The 18,922-nt window shown below is 43.0% G+C and overlaps 1 protein-coding gene across 1 annotated transcript in view; it reads left to right on the forward strand.

Moving 5' to 3' along the window:
• Positions 1-18,922, forward strand: part of DISC1 (DISC1 scaffold protein) — a 230,231-nt gene that overhangs the window by 33,883 nt on the left and 177,426 nt on the right. The window lies entirely within an intron of this gene.

Genomic DNA, 18,922 nt, shown 5'->3' on the forward strand with positions numbered 1-18,922 from the left:
ATTTTCTTGAGCCACATCACCATGTGGGAAGGTTGAAATCCAAATACCCACCATCTGGATCAGCTGTTTTGAAGCAGCATGACTTTAAAAAAATGTAGAAATGAATGGAAGCTTGAAAGGAGAAAGGACAGACACTAGCTGCTGACTTTGATTTGTGGCTTGCCACATTTAGTCATGACACTGCAGCAGGGCTCAGACACAGAAATCAGGTCAGCAGCTATTACAAAAGTGAATGATAACGTCCTGTGGGATTAACGTGATGTCCTTTGAGTTAAATCAAAACCAGATAGAGACTATGAGGTGCTACAGCTGCTGGCAAATATCTATATTTGAGTAGCGCTTTTTCTTTCCAGTGTCTTGGCACCTCCGAAAAGCTTTGTGTGCACACGCTTTAGTAATGACAGCATCTATTAACACACATCTTGAGTTTCTTACTGTTTCCTGTTATGGTAGTCTTTTTCCAGGTACTCATATTTGGTAGCCTTTAGGTTCTAGATTAAATTCTTCCTGCTAGATCTATCTTCAGCTGGGAAGGTCTACAAATGTTTTGGTAAAATCTGCATGGATACTTTAGAGAGTAAGCTTGGGAAAAGGGAATTCTTTTTCTGCCGCTTTTTTATTCTTAGCATTTAGAGGTTGGGAATTGATCAGACTTGTGGATGGCCTTTCAAAATTTGTGTGAAGCTTTGCAGTTGTAGCATGACTCTGTTCCTCTGGCCCAAAGCTGTGTCTCTCAAGATAACTAAAATGTGTTTTTCAATAGTGTCTAGAGAGTAGGTGTGCAGCCTTGCTACAACCATGGTTCTGTTTGTGTCTTAAAGGCTTGCCTGTATCTAAGAAAAAAAGTCTGCTACTGTCATGTGTCCCACTTTCTATGATCATTCTAGGCACTTAGGCGCTTGAAATACTTTGCCTTGGGATCCTCCATCCCTTTGAAAAGTGAAACTCCATATGCATAGAAGCTTTCTCAGAAAATGCCATGTTCCACGCATGCACATGGCCATTCATCCTTCATTTTACCAAATCCTAATTTTGGATTCCTTGACCCACTTTCTGCCATACTGCTTTTTGTTTATTTTCTGATACAAGTGTCAGCAGGGGTTTTTTTTTATGGCTACTTTTCTTTTGTGAAACACTGACAGTGTATCTCGAGTGAAAGTTTCTCAAAGAGAAGATGCCGTGCTGCAAGAAGAATTAGAGGTGTGACCTTCTCTTCTCCTTTTGCAGTGACAAGTTTTCCACCTTTGCTTTTAGAACTATGTCACTGTTCCTGGTCAAAAATGAAATCTTGCCTGGTGTGAAGTCTGAAAACTTATTAAAGAGCTTACAGATTGACCCAGTACCACTTTCTACTCAACTGAAATTTGTAATTAGGCTTCTTTAAAGAGATCTTATTTCCAGATACTGCTAGCAGGGAATGGAATTGCTAAATGCGCAGAGCTGTGATGTAGGCCATAAATGGAAATATATTATCAGGGAGTGGGAGAAACTGACACAGTGTATGTGAAGTGTGGAGGATATTTTAACTATAGTGCTACAAAGAAAATTACTGTCCCTGTGCTGTGGGGGACTTCTTTCAGTATAGAGAGATACTCTGTTAAAAGCAGAACTGTTTTGACCTGGAGATTGTGGCAGTGCTATTTGTGGTGGTAGTATGGTCTTGATGATTTGGAAGTGCTGTAGGGGAAGGAGAGATGAAGTATGATGTGCAAAGTGTCCTGTGCATGGAAGAAGAGAGAACAGTGGAAGGAGAGCAGGTGGAGGAGGGATATGGGTGGCTATACTCCTGAATGGAAAATTGAATTGTCAAAAAATAGGTTCTTGTAGCTATGTTATCACTTCAGGGGTAGAGGCTCTTCACCAGCTTCAACCATAGACAAGAACTCTGATTTTTCTGCTTTCTAACAGCCATCCAGTCTTACAGGAGAGGGCATAATTTGTAAGAGCAGTTCAGTGAGACAGAGATGTATTACCACTTAAAATTCCTCAAAAGTACTCAGCACCGGTTTCTGCTTTCTGACACTACAAACAGCAGCTTAAGGAACTGACATTGCTGCTGAAAGCTCCCATAGTTGTAACTTTTGAAACTGAAATGTGATGAATAAAGTGGTGCCCCTACAGAGAAGGGAAAGTGATGCCCTGTTTTCAGTTGTGGCAACGAGGGCAGGAAATGGCACAGAAATAAAGGCACGGTTTTCCTGTTGTTAAGTCATGAACAAAATACCTTGTCACAAACACATCAAGCATAAGGATACATTTGTTTCTCCCCTTTGCAGAAACAAAGAACAACTGCTTGCTGCTTGGGTCTGTTAGAGAGCATTTGTGTTTTATAGGCTTATGTTAGTGAATTAGCATTTGTTTCCTGAACAGGTAATAATTCATTTTGTTATTATTTGTTAAAACATAGTTTAAGAAATATGTGTAACCACAATCCTCTGCTGTCATTTAGGAGAGAAGTAAATGCCTTTTAAAATCTTCAGCTTGCTTCTGCTTAGTTTTCCCTTTATTTAGATGAATCTGTTTGCTCTGTATTGTTTCTCCACTTGAGCTTGGGAGGTGCATAGCAGAAACAGCTTTTGGAATTGCTTTTTTAGACCTGCGTTGGCATGGTTAGGGTGTTGGTGCAGAAGAGCTGCAGTCATTCAAGCAAATGCAGTTTATTCCTGTGCTTTCTGGCAGTGCCATGTGTTTGAGGGAAGGGGGCTTGTTTGTTCTGAGAGATTGGGTGGCTGCTTGGGGCACAGGCCATCTTCCTGTCCCACAGTGCTGTAAGTCACTGAACACGGTGCTGCATACTCTTCTTAACTGTAGCCTCCATGAGTTGTTTCAAATGCAGATTTCCTCAGCTGTGAAGCGTTTGTGTGAAATGCATGTTCAGTGAAACAGATCTTCTCAGTCCTGGTTTAATTTTAAATAGGAACCATTAGAATGTTTACATATTTTATTGCTTGGTCTGTGTTTGTAGGTGATGAAATATCAGAAAATAGCTCATTTTTTCTGCATTTACTTGTGGTCTCCTCTTGATGGCCACATTACTGTATATATTCAAAGCGAGTATGGTACCATGGGAATATGATAACCAAGCTTTGCCTTGCATAGAATATGGTAAAAATTGGTCTCTTCTCCAAGGATCACTTGGAGCGTTGTCATGGCTCATTATTCATGATGGAGCTTGACAGCTCCAAGGTTAAACACACTGCTGAATACAGGAAGTAAAAAAAAAAACAAATAGGCTTATTTTTGTATCTGTGGGAGTTGTGCTTGCAGTGAAAGCAAGTGTATTTTACTCAGTACAAATCTATTGCCCAAACACTTAAAACTCCTTTTCCTGCTCTTTGCTATGAGCTCCTCAACCTTGCCTGGTGCTGCAAGAGTCAAGTGGATCGATAACTAAGCATCAGAACTGTTGAACTCCACTACTGGTTCACATGCCACCTTGTACTCAGTTTTCTGTAGAACTACACATTATTTATTTATTTCTGCTAGAATACAGAAATGTTCATGCTTGTCATGCAAACCTATCCTACCTTGGCAGTGAAAATTCGTGCTTTAGATATATTTAACGTGATGTGTCCCTTCAGTTATTTTAGTTATTTAGGGCTCAAAGCTGAAGCTGTATGAATTGGTGAGCCTCCATGAACTTCTGAACTGTGTGCACTTCAGAAAAAAGTGTTTGTATGTTTTCATTTATTTGTGCTTGGCTTGTGCCTTTTGAAATCTCTTCCTACCAATTGTCCCTTCCATGCCTCAGGATCTACACGACATCAGAGAAAGAACCCTGTTCTGTGTAGAAGTTGAAGTCTCATTTTGCACATTTTCTGTTAGTTGTAAGTGTAGAAAGGAAAGACTTTGAAGCAGTTGGCCTCTTGTACATTTACACTGGAAGAGGTGCTGTTTCTTGAAATGGCTATTTGTATTAAGGCAACTACAGAAGGGGAAAACAATAGGGCAAAATGTTAAGTAATGTCTAGGTCGAAAATGTGATTTGTAAATTGTCGTTCAGGGGGAGGTCTTGGCCACTTCTAATGGTTGTCCTGGCAAATGCTAAATTATACATTAACCCCAAATTCCTGGTGAGATGTATAGTTGTTTGGTCTTTCAATTTGTATTTTGTTTTTTCAGTTTAAACTGGAAAAATCCTTTCTCCAGCTTAAAGTGTTATTTCTAGTCAGCTCGTTTTTCCCTTTCCTCCTTTCTTTTGCTATTTTTTTATTCATTGAAAGTTATTTACAGAGGAGGGATGGACAGACTCTGTATTTCGACTGTTCTGGACCAAAATGTTTGCTTGACAGATGGCTGTTAGGACACAGAAATGAAGGCAAGATATCTTCTTTTGGAGGAAGGTCAGTGAATTTGAGAGAAACTGTATCTGGAAATAACTCTCAAAGAACATGTTATTTTCGATTATACTTGTTTCAGGCTGGCATGTACTTGCGGAAATAAAATCCTTAAGCCTAGCTGTATGTTGAGTGAAGCTTTGTATTTGAGGATACTGATAAAATAAAAGATGGTGGACACTGGAAGAACAGAGCTTCTGTAAAACAGGCAGCTTCCTGCAAGCTTGTAAGTTGCAGTTGCAGGCCAGTGAACAGGAAATGGTTTTGAGGTGGACAAATTGGAACAAATAGGGCTTTCTGTTGTCCCATCACAGTGTTATAGAAGCTTCCTGGAATCTGTGGCTAAGTCTGTTTGGGATTAGATTTTTATTTTTATAACTTTCCAGGAAGGTGGGAAGAAGGGCTTGTACAAATTCTCAAAACCATGTCTTCCTTGTATGGACCTTGTTTGTCCTGTCTTTCTCTAAGAAACTCAAATAATCCTCCCAAAAAGGTGAAGGCTTTGGGTAGTTACAGAAAGTAAGTGCTTATGTGAATTATAATATAGACTTAATTTTCCTTAAAACAAAAAAGAGGCAGCACAAGTCTTGTAATTCCTCTATCTTGTCTGTTTCTCTAAGACGCCAGTCTGAAATGAAAAGGTAGAACTCTTTTTGGCCATATCCATTTGTTTTTTGGTGTTAGCTGAAAAGGTGGATTGAGATGCTGTCATTCATATTCGATGCCTGGTCTTGACTTCTGTCTACTAGTAGCATGCAGCCTGTGCTGGACTTTTGTTTTTGCTTGGCTTTTTTGTTTGTTTGTAGTTTGTGTTTTGATTTGTTGGCTATTTTTGTCTGGTTTTGTTTGTTTGAAATCCTAAAATTGAGAGAGCAGTTGAGCCAGCCACAATAGAAAGCTATGAAACTCCTCAGGTAGACAGCTGGAACATTTAGGCTTTTTTAATTACGCTGAAAGAATACAGTAATGGCCAATGTTTATAAGAAGGAGGTCTGTTACATGTTTCTGGCTACTTTTGTTTGTGGTCTTTACTCATGTGGCACATGCATCTTCAACAACTCCTTGAAATGCTTGTGGTGTGAATCCTCATTTTAGTTCAGTAGTTCAGTTTTCTGTCATGTCAAGGTATGTCTTTGATGCAGAACAGGATCTTGCTGTTGGTCTGCTTATGCCCACACTTTGAAAATGAAGTCATGTTTTCGGCACCTTTAATTCCTTTGCCAGTGTTGGAGAGGAAGCTGCTGCAATCATGCAGTATCTCACTTAGATAGTGCAGCCTAAATATTTTTAGGAAGTGGTAGTATTTTGTGGGATTCTACTATATTCTCTTATTTTAATCTTGGCCAGCACGAAAAGGTTCAGCTACATCTTGTGTTTCTGGAAGCTGCTTGACAAAAGGAAAATTGCTGAAGTTTTGGCATACCATGTGCTTGGAAGCTTTCTCCTGGCCATCTGCTGTCTAAAACTGACACTGTGGGCTACCCCTCCTGTGATAGCTGGGCTCTATTTCTCAGTCCATGATGCAGCCAAGCTGTTCCCAGCCAGCCTGGCTAGTCTTTTACAAACAAACAAGCAACAAAAAAATCTGAACAAAATAAGCAATTATGGATAATTTAAGAGCTTGCTGGATTGCATTTTGAAGCATGAAGCTTCATGGGTGTAACTCAGAGGAAGTGTTGATGTGCTATCTGGACAGTACCCACTGAGTGAGTGACATGGCTCTCCTGCTACCCAGCCCATCTGCTTACTTTGCACTTGCAAAATCATTCAGCCCAATTTTGTATTCAAGACAGATTTATCTTTCCCTTGCTCTTTAGAAATATTAACTCCAGATAAGAAAACTGTCTTTCATTTCCAGTGTGACCACTGGAGACGGTATTACTATTAATTCAACCAACAACTAGAAATTGATTTTACTGCCCTTGTCTTACATGTAGGATATAAACATTGTAAGGGAATGAGGGGACACCTGCTCCTTTTAATTACTGTCTGCTTAATAAATGACTGGACATGGACAGAAACTTCTAGATGGCATGATAATACAACTTCTGTGTAATTTGGGATAAAAATGACGCTGAATGTCTTTGACTACCATTTCAAAGCAAACACAACAGTCTTCCAGTGCAAATCCTCTGTGGGAAACTGATAAGACTCCTTGCCGATAGCTGGATGGTGTCTGCTTAAATTCTTTAATAGAATACTTTTATTTGAGATCTCCACAGACCTTCCATTGCTTGCCAAATTCCCCTGCAAAGTGCGGTTGCCTCAATTCTATTAGCTTCTTTCTCTTGAGTTTTCCCTCTGGTCCTCCCTGTCCACATGCCCAGACCCAACTGATTGTGTTTGTAGCTCTACAGACAAATCTGTCCTCTCTGATGCTTCCCTGCTTTTGGCATATGCAAGCTTTTGTGCCTTTCTTATCTTTAGCCTCATGGAAGGGAAAAGTAGCAAATGTGCTGTCTGTGGGCATTGTTAGCCACCTTAGGACAGTGATAGAATTGTGGCAATGAGCATTAATCAAAAAGGTGAAGAGGGGAAATTTAAAATTCCTAGCACTCATGCAATAACATGCTTTGGACAAAGAGTTACTGAGTCTGTGGGAAATACTGACAGTGGGAGCATCCAAACTGATGCCAGATAATGTCAGTTTTAAACTTCTACTGTTGATACCATTGTACCAGTCTAATACTAGTCAGGATTCCTGGCAGGTTTTGGTTTAAGGAGTGGGAAGTGATTGGAACATCTCCGTGCTCACTGAGAATTTTAAAGTGTGAAATAGTAGATTAAGTTAATAAGTTGAATTGGCTTGATGTATGACAAAATTGAACAAAAAGCAAAATGAGGTGCTGTGAATCAGAGGCATAATTCAGACATGATGTTGGCAACATCATCCATGTAGACCTCTAACATTCTCAAATGCCTCTGTATGTCTCCTCACTAATGGTAGCTCACTGGAGAAGCACCATCTTAGAGAAAAGGTTGTTAGAAGCTCTTGAAGATTCATTCAGTTTCTTCAGAAACTGTGTCAGTGGATGTAAAGAGCAAAACCAGTTTGGGTTTATATGTGCCATGGTACCATACACAGCATTTGCCATGTTGCACTGAAGAGTCGGTTTTGTAGACTAGAGCACCTAGGATAATGGTGTCAGCAGTAAGACCATGCTTATAAATGAGTGAGTCTCTGTTGGATTTACTTTTTTGTCATGATGTCCTGATATCCAACCCTAAACTTGGAATAGGTGCACCTGATCTAAACTCTAGAATTGCAGTATCTAATTCTTGTTTCAAATTTCTGTCTCTGCCTGAAGAAGCTTTCCAAAGGGATGTTGCAAGGAGGTACTAAGTGATACATCCTGAAAAGCTGGTGTACATAAGGCATGCTGAGTGAAAGCAGACAGAAGATTGAGTTTGACATGCATAACAGTGTAACTTCAATACTTAACAAATATGTGATTAAATGTTTTGTAATATGCCTAGTTCTGTAATTTTAACTGGGCAAAAAAATGGCTTTATTGTGTACTCACCAGAGCCGTGTCATCTGTGAGACTGATGGCAGCTTATGGAGCAGGATATTAAATGATTGCTAACTGAATGCTAAACTGATGGAGAGACATGGCAGAAAGGGCAAGATTTGGTGGTACAACGTAAATCATGTTTGATTTCTTCTGAAGTGTTACAAGCAGTTGGTCTGTCAATGCATGGTCTTCACAGTCTGTATTTGTGGCTGTGGTACTTCACTGAGTGAGGTTTCATCATGCTTTGCTTGGTCCTGGCGTTGGGGAAACTTAAGGTAGATTTCAGCATAAAGGCCCTCATTAGAAAACAGAGTAGGTCTAGGTAAGAGCTATAGGTCTGTGGACATTCGTGCACTAGAGGAGATAGCAGGATTTGATCATCTCTTAGGATTATGGAAGAAGAGGAATTTCTTTAGCCAGGAAGCATGGTATAACATTAAGCTTAAATCTATAGGTTTAAGTCCTATCTATAGCTCAGTATTGGATGGATGTGGCAACTTATATCCATCTCTAAATGAGGCCTAAATTATGAGGAGATGTCACAGCTAGGCTTCAGGAAGGGAAAGTATTAAGTTGAATTGTAGGAAATCATCAGTACAGTTGTTTTGTTGTGTAGACAAAAGAGTTCAAGAAGCTTGTAAGACTGCATTGAATCAGGCTGGTACAGGTGTCCCAGTTGACAACAAGCTCAACACAAGTGAACAATGTGCTGCAGTGGCAAAGAAAGACAGCAGGATGCTGGGTTGTATCAACTGGGGCATCACCAGCAGAGATAAAAGTCATTATCCCACTCTACTCAGTGCTTGTCAGGCTACACCTAGAATATTGTGCTTGTGTACAGGATGGAGAGAGTCCAGAGAAGGGCCACAAAGATGGGAAGCCTGCCACAATGATGAAAGGCTTAGACAACTGGATTTGTTCAGCCTTGAGGAAAGAAGGCATAGGGGAGACCTTATCACCATGTTCCAACATTTAAAGGGTGGCTACAAAGGGTCACATGGAAAAATGAGGGTTGCTGGGTACAAGTTAGTTCTGGGGAGACTTTGGACACAAAAGGAAAATATTTTGCAGTGAGAACAATTAGCCATTGGAAAAATCTTCCCAGGAAAGTGATGGATTCCCCAATATTGAACACTCAAAAGATTCAGCTGGACAGGGTGCTAGGCCATCTTGTCTAGATGGTGCATTTCCCAAGAAAGGTTTCACCAGATGGTTCTTAAGGTCCCTTCCAACCTGGTATTCCATGAAACTGCAATGTACATGACTTCCTGTCTGTTAGAGCTCAAGCAGCTGAGGGTGTGGTTTGCCCCCCAAATGACATTCAGATGTTTTACTAAAGGAAGCTGTTGGGTTTGTTTGTTTTCTTCTGTTTTTCATGTTTTGACCTTCACCTGCTTGTTCTCAAAGATCTGGGTGACTCCTTGTACTGGCAGATACTGTGGTGTTGGAGGAGAGGAGGGGAATGGTTTTTAGCAGCTGCTCTGCTCTGGGCTTTTCAGCATGAGCCCTGAGCAACAATGGGAACTTTCTTAGTGGAAGTCATCTGGAATTAATTGTCTCTCTTAATGATGCGTGTGTAGGAACACAGAGAAAAAAGATTCCTGCTGTACACCATAATGTAGTGCAAAGCCTACTAGCGGAGTTTATTGCTGAAAAATCCTCATCTGCTAAATAGCACTCAAGGGGAACAATTTCTTAATCCTCTATCTGAGCAAGAGTCAAACTGGTGAACTGGAAGCAGTTCAATAGCATATCAGTAGTTCTACTGCAGTCTTATGTTTTCAGGTTTATGAAAGTAGCTCTGGTGACTTCAGGGTGCTACACTGATCCTGACCTTCTCTAGATGTGTAGAAGGAGTTTCTGCTATTCTGTATTCATAGGCCAAATGTCATGCTTTGTTGCATGCATTTCATAGAGAATCTTATGTCCTGTCCTTTCAAAGAGCAAACAAAAGTAGTAGAACAAAAAACCTTATCTCTTTTAAGCACATAGTAGTAATTAAAATCAAATTAATATTGAGGTCCAGGGCATGTTGGTTTGAGATATTTTAATTACGACCTTTTCTTGCTAGGGAAAAGATGTGTGAGCAAGAGCTGAAGTTTCCCCAATCACAGGCAGGCTTACATCAATACATAGCTATTCTGATGCCGTCTAACTAGTAAGAATGAAAATAGTGAGGAGTTCTGAAAAGAACTGTTATGGGTTTGGATGGGACCACCCAACATTTTGGAAATTTGCCCCCTGGAGTAAATTTACCATACCTACTCAGAATTTGGAAGTAAGAAAAATGAAATTATTACTTACAATAGGGACTAAATATGAAAGTATAAAAGGTAATAAACATATACAAAATATATTTACATATATTCAGTTTAACAACAGCACAAAGTCACTTCCCCGGACAAAGGACTCAGAAAGCTGTATTACAGCCAGCCTGCTGTCTCTCCACACCTGCACCTTCCCCCTGTACCTCACAAGCCAAAACAGAAGACAGTCAGCTGGCATGCAAGGTCAGAAGGCAGAGATAGAGCAGACAGGAGGCAGCTGAGAGAGAAACAACCTTGTGTTGCAAAATATAAGAGATATAGCAGACCAATGGAATGAGATAAACTTATCCTGCATTATTCTGTGTTCAGCCTCTAAAGGCTGTCCATCCCCAAGATTTGAATCCTCTGGAAAAAATCTGTCAGTCTTAAAACTGTAACAAGAGGTTCCAGTCATGCTGTGTCACCAGCCCCATAAGACCTAGGGAAGAAGAATCAAGATGTGCAAGTGTTTGATTTTGTTTTTTAAAACAAACCAACCCCCAACAAACAAGAAAACCACAAACAAACAAAACCAAAACCAGCAATATCAAGCCCCAAGACCAATCTCTCTTCCCCTCCTGCCCCTCCTTACATAAAACTACAAGTTCTTCTAGGGAAAGAAGTGCTGAAGATGCTGAGGTGAAGAGGAGAAACCATGAAAAATACTTTTGGGGAAAACAAACCCAAAAACCCCAAGGTAGTTTTAATTCTGGAATAATTCTTAATTCTGTTTCAAAGGGCTGTGCCTGCAGAAGCACTGCTGCTGGAATAGCTTTCTGATATTAGTTATTTTGCCACCACAAGTATGTCCATGTCTGCTTGTAGATAAGTCTTCTGAGTTTTGTGCAGTTTTACATATCCTGACTGAGTTACTTTTTTTTCACCTGTAACTTTCAGGACATGTAATCAAGAATGCACAGAATGCTGCTATTTCATTTAAATCACTTCTTCTGGACACTTTAAAAAACAATGTGACCATTTGAGGCTGTCCCCTTAAGAAAGGGAATATGGTGGTCGGAAGTTGGTAAACGAAAAAGACGGATCTAAACTAATTTCATTGCTAGATTGGGAGGAAGCACCTTCTGAACTGGGAGTGCAGCAGGGTATCTTGGGCTTTCCTGCACTTTTCCAGTTCAGTTCTGTTTTTCCCCTCTTTCAGCAGCAGCAGCTGTTTCTGGGCTTTCGGCCAAGGCTTGACCTTGAAAACTGATAAACTGCAAGGCCTGTATTAACTGCTTTCCAATTAACACATAACTGCTTCTAACTTTTTTCTCTTTCTCTCTCTTTCTAACCCACTCTGGGGAAAAGGGGAGAGAGGGGGGAGCGGAGGTGGGGAACCCCCTCAGCGGAGGTGGGGAAACCCCTCAGCAGAGAGGGGAACTCTCATTTCTGTGCTACTTTATTGTATATTTCTGTACATACTATAGATATTGTAAATCTTGTATATATTTCCCTGCGTTTCCCTGCTTTGTAAATATACAGCTCTCATTGCTTTCCTAATTCAGCTGTGAGTTTTTTTTCCTTTCCCTTCAATTTTCTTTCCCTTTACTTTACAGGGGGGAGGGAGGAGGCTTTTTGGCCTTACCCTTCCAACCCTACGACAAACAATCATGCAGTTCAAAATAGTAAAAAGAGAGATCTGGCAGAGGAACAAATCAGCTTCATTCCCCATTCCATACACAGTATTTGTGCTATTATCAAATGCCTTAATTGTTTTCATTTGTCACTTTGCTTGTGTAATAATAATAATGAAAATATATATTATATTTAATGTTTGCTAGCAGTGGTATCTTCAGCCACCACCATAACTTATTTACAAAGTATATTTGGAGGTACTGTTAATTGGTTGTGGGTATTACATTCCACATATGACGACAGTTAAACAATTTAAGCACAAAGCTGAGAATTTCCAGTACAGCAATTTAAACTGGAAATTCTGGTGCTGTGATCTGCAGTTTCCCCCAATGGCGATTCTGTAGCAAATTAGCCAGGTACTCACAGCTTGCTCCTTTGTCTGTCTGGTATCTTCCCAGATGCTGTAACTGTAATTCAAGTGGCTCTTGGCTCAGAGAGGGCTAAGGGGCCTCTTTCTCTCTTGTGCACTCCGTTGCTGGCCCATAGCCTTTCTGTGGCTCTTCTGGGATTCGGTTCTCTTGAGGCTTTTCCCCTTTCTACTTCTGGTGCTGGGCTCTTACTTAGAGTGTTGGTTGCCTTGGTCCAGGTGCAAGGCCCGGGTGTGGTTTGTCTGTTAAGACATGCCCTTCAGCTGCAACTCTGGCAGCATGTGCCTCTTGTTGCTTCCTTGGTGAGAGCAGGGCAAATTCCCTACCTTCTCAGCTGTCCAAAGACAATTAATACCCCCTGGTAACAGAGAAACCTGATAGCTGACCCTATAGAATGGAGCATAGCCAAACATGTCTGGGGCACACACAGTTCAGAGTTGTGTGACAAGGTTAATTACATGTGCTACACATTTACCTGGACCATCTGGACACTAGGAAGTGTCCAGGTTTGCACATTCACAGGTGCTTAATCCATTGTCTGAGTGAGGGCATATTGTGGGGCTTGTCCCTTCAGACAGTTGCTTGTTGAACCTCCCTGTTACTGTATACAAGTGGTCTTTCTGTTTCAAAATACTTAGGCTCTATACCTATAGGTATTGTACTGGGTGACCCATTCAGTCTGAATAGGTAGGGCCAGCCTCACGCACTCAGCAAAATTATTTAATTGACATTACTTCTCTTGGTGAGGGGGCAGGTGGAAAGCCGCTTCCTTTTAAATCAAGCGTGGAGAAGAAGACAAGACTGCATGTCTGTGGCTAACACCTCCCAAGTCTAAACACACAGAAATTACTCAGAAACAGGAAAGCAGCTGTGCTGTATTTGACTGACTTTCTTATCTTTTGGCACACTTATTTGTTGAATGCAGGAAAAAGTTTATTCATTATGTCCAAAAACATGAAATGAAGCTTTGTTTGCTGAAGTGTCCTGTAAAATGTTGCTTCTGCTTAGATGAGGAAACAAAATTCCTATTCAAGGCAGAGCTCAGTTATGTGATGGCAATAGGAAGCATAAGTCATGTAGCTGAAGTAATTTGTTGGTATAACACAGTAGGTCTGGTTCTGCTGGTCAGGCATCCCCTGCATTGTACCTTTAAGGAAGCAAACCTGGACTTTGACTTCAGAAAACATGTGGCAAGAAGTTTCTTGTACTTCCATGTATGCTCCTGTGGGGACTGTGCTATTAGTGGCATCAGCTGCATTTCCTTGCCTCCCTTGTGTACAAGAAATAGCATCACATCTACTGTCTCTCTGGAGTTAGAGGTCAAGTCTGCCTCGCATACTAAGCCTGCTTTAATTTATGTAGAAGCCCTTTTTTCACTGCTGTAATTTTATAGGGTACAATTGCTTAATAGAAACTTCCTTACAAAGTGCCTCTAATTGCTGTTCAGAGGGAATGCTGTTAAGAGCCACTGATAATTAACTGAATAGTTGCCTACAAAATCAATTTTTATTTCAGAAGTTAGGAGGGAGGAAAATTAGCTTTTTTTTGAGAAACTGACCCTCCTTGCTCCTGAAAGCTTTCTCAACTCTTCATTTCTTAAGACACAGCCTTTTCCTTATTTCTGTTTTGTGCTCCCAGTTCCCTACTTTGGAGTTCTGTGTGCTGCCTGATGTTCTCTGCATTTACATGAGTTATTTCTTTCTGTAACAGATGTGTGCAGGTTGGTGGCTTGTGTACCTTCCACACTGCAGCAGCAGTGATCCTGGAAGCGGAAGTGTTCTTGGCCAAGATAGATGTGGGTTAAAAAAATTTCTTTCATGTAAAGCAATGCCTGTGGGGTTCATATTTCTTTGTCTGTAGGAAGATCTAAAGAGCCATTGTTTGGATGGTTGCTTGTTCAGGTAGATGTTGCAGATACCTATTAGTTCTAAGGAGCATTTTCTTTCTCATGCTTTTTTACGTCATCTTAATTTCATTCCCCCCATCCATTACAAAGATCTGTATTTCTACCTAAAATTATCCAAATCTGTTTTTAATAGTTAAGATTTATCTATCATGTAATGCAACAGCACACATTATTCCTAATATCTCCAATGCCTACCTAAAATAAATACTGCTAAATGTTATCTGTGGTGCAGAATATTTTGAAGTATGTGGGGAAAGAAAAGAAAACATCTCTATAGCCCTGGTTGGCAACCAGAAAGGCTACCTATACCTTTGGAAAAAAATAAAGGAAGCAGTGTGAAATGCTAGATTTGTGGGTTTTTTTTCCCCCACCTGATTCTCATCTACAGGCCAACTGACTCTTGACAGTTGGAGGTCTGTTTTGAAGTGATGTATAGTGCACAAACCTATAATTGTGGCTTCCAAATATGTAGACAGAAGATACTGGGGCCAACTAAAGGTGACAAAAATACCAGTCACCACTTGTGTGCACAGCGGGCTTAAAAGCAACAATGCAAACCAACTTGCAGAAGAAAAATAGAGAGAGGCTGGATCTTCCTTGAGGTTAATACTCTACTTAGCTGCAGATTTCTTTTGAAGGCTAGGATGAAGTTATGGCAATACTTATTTCTAATCAGAGAATGTTCTTGGGAGCTCAGAGTAAGGTCAAAAAGTTGAATAACTATTTCATCATTGCCAGCTCTCATGACTGTCCATCTTCCTGCTATCAGAGAGGAGGCCAATATGTCCTTGAATACCTGTTTGAGAAATCTCCTGTAGATTTAGGATATGTTCCGAGGTTCTATACGGTGGGAAGCCCTCTTGGAACCATGCTGGGACCAGCAGCCTCCGGCAGCCATTCACTGCTCTGCTTCTCGGGCTACGGGAACTGCCGAGACTGTGGAGATTCCTACAAACGCTGCGAGGCTTGCAGGAACTGTCTTTTCATGTGCCTGCGGCTCGTGATCTCAGCGGCGGCGGCAGATTTTAAAAGGCACAGCTGCGGCTGGCGGGGGTTCCATTCGGCGGGAAGCTCTCCCGTATTCTCTCGTATTCTCTCGTGCTCTCACGCGCCACTTTTTCTCATTGCTTTTTTTTTTTTTTTGTCCAGTAGGTGCTGTGGCCAGGGACAGGCATGATTGTAACTCGCAGCAAAAACTCCTTAAAAAAATCAGTGTCGACCCAGACTGAGGTAGAACACAAGCAGGTAGCTGTCCAGGTATCTGGCTATAGAGAGTGCTGGAGCCTGGCTCTTGAGATGCAGGGTAGTGGGGGCAACTCTTGCATAAGGTATGAGCAGATTGACTATCTGCTTAACCTGGTGGCCAGACTGAAGGACGAGGTTGCTAGTCTTAGAGATGTAAGGGAATGTAGGAAAGAGATGAACCAGAGGAGGAAAGAGATGAACCAGAGTAAACAGGCTCTGCAGGCTCCTCCAGCAGAGGCTGGTTATCCAAAAAGCAGAGGGGAACGGACGCAGGTTCCTCTCAAAAGACACAAAGTAAAACCTCCTTGCCTCCCCTCACCTTCCCCGCTGCTCTTGTAAAACAGGTATGGGACACTGGAGATCTAGGGTGAGGTGATCCTGATGCCGGAGGACACACCATGTGGGGTTTTCCCTGAGGCTAAACAGCCTAAGGCAAAGCAGCCTAAGGTTAAGCAGCCTTCCCCTGGCATCAGGACCTGCTCCCTCAAAAAAAAGAGGAGGGTAATTGTTATTGGTGATTCCCTCCTGAGGGGAACAGAGGGCCCCATATGTCGGCCTGACCCATCTCATAGGGAAGTTTGTTGTCTCCCAGGAGCCCAAGTTAATGATGTTACCAGAAGGCTGCCTAGTCTGGTGCAGCCCTCTGACTACTATCCCTTACTAGTTATGCAGTTAGGGAATGGTGATGTTGCAACCAGAACTCCCAGGGCTATCAAAAATTACTTCAGGGCCCTGGGAGACCTGGTTGAGGGGTCAGGTGCACAAATAATTTTTTCATCAATACCCTTAGTTGCAGGAGGGAATACCATAAGAAACAGGTCAGCAGCTATAGTCAACAAGTGGCTTAGAGGCTGGTGCAGTCAAAAGAATTTTGGGTTTTTCGATCTTGGAGAACTTTCTACTGCACTAGGCCAGCTGGCAACAGATGGAGTACATCTGTCCCAGAGGAGGGGAAAGGTCACTGTATACGAGAATGGCCTGTTCCCCAAAGGTAAAGAGATTCTGGGAAGGGAATTGGCAGGTCTCATTGACAGGGCTTTAAACTAGTTTCGAAGGGGGAAGGGGCTGAAACTAGTCCCCTCAGGCAGGAGTCTGGGGGCGATAAGCTAGAGTCAGAGGTGAAACCAGCAGCCCAGCTGCAGTGCATGTACACTAATGCACGATGCATGGGTAACAAACAAGAGGAGCTGGAAGCCTTGTTGCAGCAGGAAAGTTATGATGTAGTTGCCATCACAGAGACGTGGTGGGACGACTCACATGACTGGACCGCTGCAATTGATGGCTAAAGGCTCTTCAGGAGAGACAGGCAAGGAAGAAGGGGTGGAGGGGTGGCCCTGTACATCAGGGAGGCACTAGATGCCATTGAGATGGAGATTAGGGACGATCGGGTTGAGTGCTTGTGGGTAAGAATTAGAGGGAAGACCGGCAGGGCAGACATCCTGGTTGGAGTCTGTTATAGACCACCCAACCAGGAGGAAGATGTTGATGAAGCATTCTATAGGCAGCTTAGGGCTGCCTCAGGATTGCCTGACCTTGTTCTCATGGGTGACTTCAACCTGCCTGACATCTGCTGGGATCTCAACACAGCAGAGAGGAGACAGTCTAGGAGGTTCTTAGAGTGCATGGAGGACAGCTTCTTATCCCAGGTGCTGAGCAAGCCTACCAGGGGTAAGGCTATGCTTGACCTCCTCTTCACCAATAGGGAAGGGCTGGTGGGTGATGTAGTGGTCAGAGGGTGTTTGGGGTCCAGTGACCATGAGATAATTGTATTTTCAGTATTCGGTCAAGCTAAGAGGGGTAGCAAGAAGGCCTCCACTCTGGTCTTCCGGAGGGCGGACTTCAGGCTACTCAAGGAACTAATTCAGACGGTTCCTTGGGATAAAGCCCTTAAAAATAAAGGGGTCCAGGAGAGCTGGACCTGCTTCAAGGAAGAACAGTTGAAGGCGCAGGAACAGGCTGTGCCAATGTGCCGGAAGATGAGCCGCCGGGGCAGACGGCCAGCCTGGGTGGTTCATGAACTTTTAATAGAACTAAGGGAAAAAAAGAGGGTGTATCACCTTTGGAAGAGAGGTGAGGCAACCCACGGAATGTTTAAGGATGTTGCTAGATCATGTAGGAAGAAAATTAGGGAGGCAAAAATGCAATTCGGGCTTAAACTGGCCTCTACTGTGAAGGACAACAAAAAGTCCTTCTATAAATATATTAATAGCAAGAGGAAGGGAAAGGACAACCTCCACTCCTTGGTGGACGTGGAGGGAAACGTTGTATCAAAGGATGAGGAAAAGGCAGAGGTGCTTAACACCTTCTTTGCCTCAATTTTTACTAGCAGGACAGAATGTCTTCCGGACAGCTGGCCTCCAGAGCTGGCAGAAGGAGCCAGGGAACTGTATAGTTCCATGAGCAGGTGGTTGGAGCTCTCCTCAGCAGCTTGGATCCCCACAAGTCCATGGGACCAGATGGGATTCATCCTAGGGTGCTGAGAGATCTGGCAGATGAGCTGGCTAAGCCCATCATTTTTCAGCAGTCCTGGCTCACTGGCGAGGTCCCAGAGGACTGGAAGCTGGCCAATGTGGTGCCCATCCACAAGAAGGGCCAGTTGGATGAACCAGGGAATTATAGGCCTGTAAGCCTGATCTCGGTGCCAGGCAAGATTATGGAACAGGTCATCCTGAGTGCAATCCCACAGCACTTACAGGATGGCCAAGGGATCAGGCCCAGCCAGCATGTATTTAGGAAGGGCAGGTTCTGCCTCAGCAACCTGATCTCCTTCTATGATCAGGTGACCCGCCTGGTGGATGTGGGGAGGCCTGTGGATGTAGTCTACCTGGACCTCAGCAAGGCCTTTGACACTGTCCCCCATAGCAAACTCCTGGCCAACCTGTCAGCCCATGGCTTGGACGGGAGCACACTGCATTGGGTTAGGAACTGGCTGGAGTGCTGAGCCCAGAGAGTGGTGGTGAATGGTGCCACATCCAGCTGGCAGCCAGTCACTAGTGGTGTCCCCCAGGGATCAGTGTTAGGCCCCATCCTGTTCAATATCTTTATTGATGATCTGGACTAAGGGGAAATTGAGTCCATCATCAGTAAATTTGCTGACGACACCAAGCTGGAGGCAGGAGTTGGTCTGCTGGGGGGTAGAGAGGCTCTGCAGAGGGACCTCGACAGGCTGGACAGATGGGCAGAATCCAACATCATGAGATTTAACACATCTATGTGCTGGGTTCTACACACTGGCCACAACAACCCCATGCAGTGCTACAGGCTGGGGTCAGAGTGGCTGGAGAGCAGCCAGGCAGAGAGGGACCTGGGAGTACTGGTCAATGGTAGACTGAACATGAACCTGCAGTGTGCCCAGGCAGCCAGGAGGGCCAATGGCATCCTGGCCTGCATCAGGAACAGTGTGGAGCAGGGAGGTCATTCTGCCCCTGTACACTGCACTGGTTAGGCCACACCTCGAGTACTGTGTCCAGTTCTGGGCCCCTTAGTTTAGGAAGGATGTTGACTTGCTGGAACGAGTCCAGAGAAGGGCAGTGATGTTGGTGAGGGGTTTGGAACACAAGCCCTATGAGGAGAGGCTGAGGGAGCTGGGGTTGCTTAGCCTGGAGAAGAG

This window comes from Melanerpes formicivorus, unplaced genomic scaffold (assembly GCF_026170545.1).
Source record: "Melanerpes formicivorus ecotype bairdi unplaced genomic scaffold, bMelFor1.0.p_v2 SCAF_2, whole genome shotgun sequence".
Classification (NCBI taxonomy): Eukaryota; Metazoa; Chordata; class Aves; order Piciformes; family Picidae; genus Melanerpes; species Melanerpes formicivorus.